The sequence below is a fragment of the Alosa alosa genome, chromosome 21 (assembly GCF_017589495.1).
Source record: "Alosa alosa isolate M-15738 ecotype Scorff River chromosome 21, AALO_Geno_1.1, whole genome shotgun sequence".
Taxonomy (NCBI): Eukaryota; Metazoa; Chordata; class Actinopteri; order Clupeiformes; family Clupeidae; genus Alosa; species Alosa alosa.
In genome coordinates, this window is record NC_063209.1 from 10,290,979 (window position 1) to 10,297,710 (window position 6,732).

The following is a 6,732-nucleotide window of genomic DNA, read 5'->3' on the forward strand; positions in this document are numbered from 1 at the left end:
TTGAAGGCAGCGGGGAAATACAAGGTTTTTTGTTTGTTTTTTGTGCTCACTGTGTCGTCAGATTTCGGTGATGTTGCACGTTTCCAGATCACATGACACATAAGCCTGTGGCTGCCGCAGGAAGTAAACGCAAGAAGAAAACAACCAAAACTCTGATACCGCGGTGGTAACCCAAATCACACATGACACATTAAAAGCACCAAGAATGCACATTAGAACTCCAAACACTCTCCTCCTCACCAACACATTAATCATTCATCATCTCACCGGCTGTGCTGCTCCTTAGTCGAGAAAAAAAAAAAATGTGTATTCAAATTAGAAGTTGAAATGTCAAAGTGCTAACTGCTACTTGGAGGCGATGGGGCTTGCTGAAATCCACCGCTTGCTTAAAGTAGCCACGTTGGGGCATGCTAATTGTCTGGCTAATGGGCTTTTAATTTAAATTATAATGCACATGCACGGGGTAAATAAAAATAAGAAGGAAAAGTGTTGCTTTAATGATGTGGTTTTCTTGCCATTTGCACTTTGCCAGGAAGCACAGTCAGTGTATACATGCAGCTTCCACAGCTCAGTTAAAGAGAGAGAGAGAGACATATATAGAGAGAGAGAGAGAGAAAGAGAGAGTCTAGAGTGTGAGAGTGTGAAAGAGAGGTAACATAGTGTGGGAGAAAGAAAAAACAGAGGGAGAGACAGAAAAAAAACAAAGATAAAGAGAGTTAGCAGAAGCACATTAAGCCTGACAGTTAGATGGAGAGAAAGAGAGGGGTGACAAAGAAGTCCAGGACAAAGAAAGCCGTGGAGGGGTGGGACAGGGAGAGAGGGATGGCACAGGACGAATGAAATAGAGGAAGGAGGGGAAAAAAGAAAAGGCCATATCTATGTTTGATGTGCTGGTGGCTGAACATATTGCTTTAGATTAAACCAGTGAACTATCAATAAGATGTCTCCATTACTTTTCCTGTGGTTAAATAACACACACACACACACACACACACACACACACACACACACACACACACACACACACACACACACACCTGCACACACACACACAAAGATATGCACATGCCACAAAAAACTCAATCACTACCATCGACTCCCATGGACACCATTCTGCTGTTGGCTGCATATGAAATGGTTGTGTGCACATAAAATAGTTCCATCGTGGTGCATATTTCCTCTGGGACTCTATCTTCATAGGAAATCCAGCTATGTAAATGACTTGCGCACTGGTTGCCAAATTCAGAGTGTTAAAAGACACAAGAGCGGTTTCCTCTAAAATGCAGACTCTCCATCATACCAGATGCACATGCTGAAAAGAGAGAGAACTAGAACTGGGGCCTGGCACTCCTACGCCACCTTCCCTCCAAAGTTAGTCACTCTGATTTTTTTTAAAAGAAAACAAAATGACGTAGAAGACCCCTCTTTGCCTCTTTGTCCTGAAAGCAGCCCCCACACACACACACACAATCTGCAGGCCTGTGATCCAAAGTAACCCCCCTCTGACTCTCCCCACCCCAGGAGAATCACGCTCCTCTGGCATCCCCTGTTTTTCTGTGTGTGTATGTGTGTGTGTGTGTGTGTGTGAGTTTGTGTATGTGTGTGTGTGTGTGTGTGTGTGTGTGTGTTAGTGAGGGTGCTGGGGAGGGTGCTGACACTTCAGGCAGCGCAGATGCAGATCCGTCTTTGTTAGTGTCCATGCAAAGGGGGACAGCAATGAGTCACACACACACACACACACACACACACACACACACACACACACACACACACCAGCCTGCGGTCCGACATACTTAGTGACTTTTGTGTCCTTTGTCAGGCACAGGGTGACCTCTGGCCTCCGCCTCACCCTCCAATCAGAATAAAGGGCCAGCTGAATGGAAAAGTGACAGAGGGATGACAAAGAGTTGCTGAATAAGATCATCACAAACACACACACACAGACACACACACACACACACACACACACAGACATATGCCCTCACTTATGCATACACACATATGCCCTTGCCTATGCACACATACGCACGCTGATACACAGACGCAACCCACAGGCTTTTATTCACGCGCACACATGCACCTACTGATATGTATGCAGATAGAGATAAAAGCACTTATATATGCGTGCATGCACGCACGCACACACACACACGCACATACACACACACACACACACACACAAACACACACACACACACACTTGTGTGCCACATTGAAACAACAGCACAATGCAACCCCCCCCCCCCCCCAACCCCCCACTGGCACACTCACATCACATGCACACACATAGAGAAAGACACACACAGACACACAGACAAAGACACACACACACACACACACACACACACACTTGTTCCTGAAAAGCCTCCCAACTAGGACTCACCCACCCCACGTCACACTCACTTAAATCCTCTTTTTTGTTGGTGTCTTTTTTGTTCGGTGCAATCTCTACAAGTCATTAGCAACTATTGTTTGGGGAGGGATACATCTGAAAAGGAATTAAAACAAAGTTAAAGGGGGTAGTAGTTGAATGAGTTAAAAAAAAATGGTTTAAGTTTAGAAATATAGAAGAACTACTATCAATGTTCACTACATGAGAATTAAAAAAAAAAACATGATTCAGTTTCAATATTTAGATATAGTATGTTATATTTATATATTGATATATTGAAATTCTGAACATGTAAATGGGAATGTTTTACTTGTATTCAGATTGGATTGAAATAAAACATGGCTTTATGTGGTAAGTACTGAAGGATGGATATTTTCTGTACTAATGCTTGTATGCTTGCATGTCTCTGTGAGACCTACCATAGCTACATAGCCAGTATTGACCATGAAGTAAAGCTCTTCCTGCAACCTTTGAAAATGCAGAGAATTTTAATTGTGTTTTCTCTTCCAAAAGTGGTACTTTTCCCCATGTTTACCTCGGGAAAGGAATGTGTGTCCCTTAAACGAGCCTAAGCACTTACATAGCTTACTGCTTACTGTGCTAGAGTGAAGCTCAGCCCTGAAGTTTGCATTGGGAGACTCACGCCACTGAGCGCGCTCCAATGACTCTCCTCTCTGCGTTGATGAAGCATTCCCCGGGGTTTCTGAAAACACACAGAGCTATTGAGCTGGGCGAGAGATATTATACTGTTTGTTCCTCCACAGTCAGCAGTTTTTGAAGCAATGCAAATCACGCGAGCGCATCAAGGATTGTTTTCATCTCGACAGTAGATGGCTGCGTGTTTCGCCCCTGGCCCTTGAAGATTTGAAGCACTGGTCAGGAAAAGACAGGGGAATAGCAGTAAATAGCAGATGGATGGATGCTGATTTGCATCACATAGGAGAGGGTACTAGCGGGCTGGGTGTCACTGGTGGTGGTTGTGATCGGTGTGTGTGTGTGTGGGGGGATCATTAGATCCATTCCAGTGTTCTGTTTCATCTGGATGCTGCTGGGTCAGGGAAAAGGAAGGAGGGAGGGAGAGAGGGAGGGAGAGAGGGAGGGTGGGGAAATGTGAGACCTCATCATCATCAGCATCATCATCCAGCTCTATTTGTTGGTCCCTTTCTCATACACACACACACAAACACACACAGACACACATACAAACCACCTGTATGTGTGTGTCTAGTGTGTGATGTGTTTATGTGGTGGTGTGTGTGTGTGTGTGTGTGTGTGTGTGTGTGTGTGTGTGTGTGTGTGTGTGTGTGTGTGTGTGTGTGTGTGTGTGTGTGTGTGTGTGTGTAGGTGTGTGTGTGTGTGTCTGTGTGTGTGTGTGTGTGTGTGTGTGTGTGTATGTGTGTGTGTGTGTGTGTGTGTGTGTATGTGTGTGTATTGCGCAGGTAAGAGTGGATCTCCCGTTGGCACCACACATTCATGCATGCTGGTGCTTGGTGCTCTCCTGCCCCATGCCCCCCTCGCTCTGCCCTGCTCTCCTGCCCGTCCTCACTGTTGCCCCGTCCTGTGTTTGATCTCATCCCATCTGACTGAATGGGGTCAGACTGGTCTTCTTCGGCACCCCACAGCCCACGTCTCTCCCCCGCAGGTGCACCCGAGCGCTGACCTGCAAAAGATTTCCATAAGATGTCTTGAACGCAGGGCTTGCTTGGCTGACCACTCCCCTACCAGCTTATTGCCTCTCTCTTGACTAAATCCCTTTGAAGGTAGGTTAACAAAATGAAAGGTTCTGATCACACAGGACGTGCCTTACGAGTCTTTCTTTTTGAACTTCCTTCAAACTGCTGAGGGGTTTTCATGGGCATGGATCTTTGCAACAAGCTTCTGACAAGTCATTCTCCATTTTCTTTATTGATTAGTGGCAACTTTTGTTGCAGTGATGAAGCAGTAGTAATGAACATTATGATACTGGCTTATCATAGACCTCCAGGTCCACAGCCCAGGACACATGTAAATTCAAATGGGGAAAACTGTTCATGACTGTGGCATATTTGCATAATGCATTATGATAGAATAATGATGCCGTGTGATAATGGTTTCTAAATGCTAATACTGTGATTTATGAGCAGACGGGATGATACCTGGTGACGCTAAATGACAGAAAGCTCACCATTGGCTGTTCATTTGGATTCCACACAGTAATAAAAGGTTGCAAGTAAAAAAAAAAACTTTGTGTGAGTGTCTGAGTGTCTGTGTAGCAGTGAAAACATGTCAACCTGAAAAAAAATCCACAACACTGAGGTCTTTTTCTGCTAAATGTATTAGCGTGCATCGTGTGGGGGTGGAAATCTTGTTCTCAGACAAAATGTTCAGCCATGTTGAGATTGGCATGAAAAGCGAGCATTTTCATTCTCTGTTTTTCCTCATTTTCTGCACATTGCTCTCTCTCTCTCTCTCTCTCTCTATCTTTCTCTCTCTCTCTCTTTCTCACTGTCTTGCTCTCTCTCTCTCTCTCACGCCTCTTTGCAGCCACATTTACATCACAAGTATCCTTTATTCAGTGGCAAGCTTAAACATTAGTTTCACCCTCCCTCAAGAGACAGACATCATGTCTAAGCAAAGAGGATATATGTGATACAGTTGATGGTTCTGATATGGTTGTGTGTTGGCCTGCTGATGGACAGATCAAAGGAAGGTAAGACTGATGAACAGCACTAAGGAGGATTACTATAAGTCACTGCCTCACATGCCCCTCTGCATTGCTGGTGCCAAGGTGGCTGACATGAGTGGTAGGAAGAGGATAGCAAGTAATACATGTGTGTGTGTGTGTGCATGTATGTGTGTGTGTGTGTGTGTGTGAGTAGGTATGTATGTATGTGTGTGTGTGTGTGTGTGTGTGTGTGTGTGTGTGTGTACATCTGTGTGGGCATGTGTCTGTGTGTGTGTGTGTGTGTGTGTGTGTGTGTGTGTGTGTGTGTGTGTGTGTGTGTGTACGCGCGTATGTGTGTGTGATCACAGCACAGTTAATTCCCTCAGGCCATTTAGATTGCAATTGATTGCAACATTGATGTTATACAGCCTTCCTCTATGCAGCATAACTTCCCAAGGCTCAAAGGGAAAATCAAATCCATACTTCTGCATTTCACAACTCAAATGTATACCATGCCTGTCTGCTCGCTGGCCCTGTGGGAAAGAGCGTAGCACAAAAACAAGCCTCATCTCCCACCAGGAATGGACACTGTTGAGGGAGGGGGACTCATACCCTGTTCTACCCTTCTCTAAAGGGCACAGGTTTTGTACAGGTTTTGCAACAGCTGTGTCTCTTTAATGACATAAGGAATGTTCCTTCTTTCTGAACTATAATTATTGAGTAGTGCAGTCATCAGAACTCCAATCATCATTGAGAGTGAGAGAGAGTATCATCCATATATCTCTGAATATACACATGCATATAAGTGTATAGAGATATATGGATAACTCTTCTCCAAGGCTAAAATTCACTGTTAGTGGAAAGTGCTCTTCGGAGACACCATGTGTCCTTAAAACCTACACTTATGCATATATAAATATCGATTTATAGGCAAAAACCTATAGGAGCCTGAATTTAAATGCTCATTTAAAAGAAAAGTGGTCAGATGGATTTAGAGGGTTTTGCATCTGAACTCTTCATATATCCTATACATTATAATTTTGTGTAAGGTTGTATCTAACTTGGGCAGGATAAAGCTCAGAATGTCCCTCTGTGCACTTCACTGAGGTCTGGTCAAATTAGTGAACAAAGGAAAATGTTTCTAAACACTTTTAAACAGATTCCTTTTTTTTGTTTTATGTCTTGTGAACACACACAAAAACATGGTCTTAAGAGGCAGTACTCGGCGAACAAACATGGACTCTGGATTAAAGGTTACCATTGAAATGTTTATGTTTCCACATACGGTTTCGAATGTAAAAAGTCCAAGATCAAGAAAACGCCTGAATCATTTGCCTCTTTGCACCGGAATTGAACGCAACTCTGGTACTGCATATTGGTTCCCTCTCTGCTCATCCAGTGCCACTCGGTCACTGGGCACGAGGGAGTGTTTGACGGACAGGCGCGCCATATTGAGCAAGTGTGCCAGCCAGCGTGGCAGCAGACGGTGCCCGCGTGTGTCAGGAGAAGTTGAGGAAGAGTGACCTTCTCCAAACACACAAGCTGAAGGGACGATCATCACTCTCTCTATATCCCTCTCTCTTTCGCTCGCTCTCCCTCTGTCTATCTGTTCCTCCAGAGTCTCCAAAAAGACAAGGTGGTGTAATGATCATCAGCCCACACCCTATCTCTCTCTTTCTACAGAGGGTCCACGGAG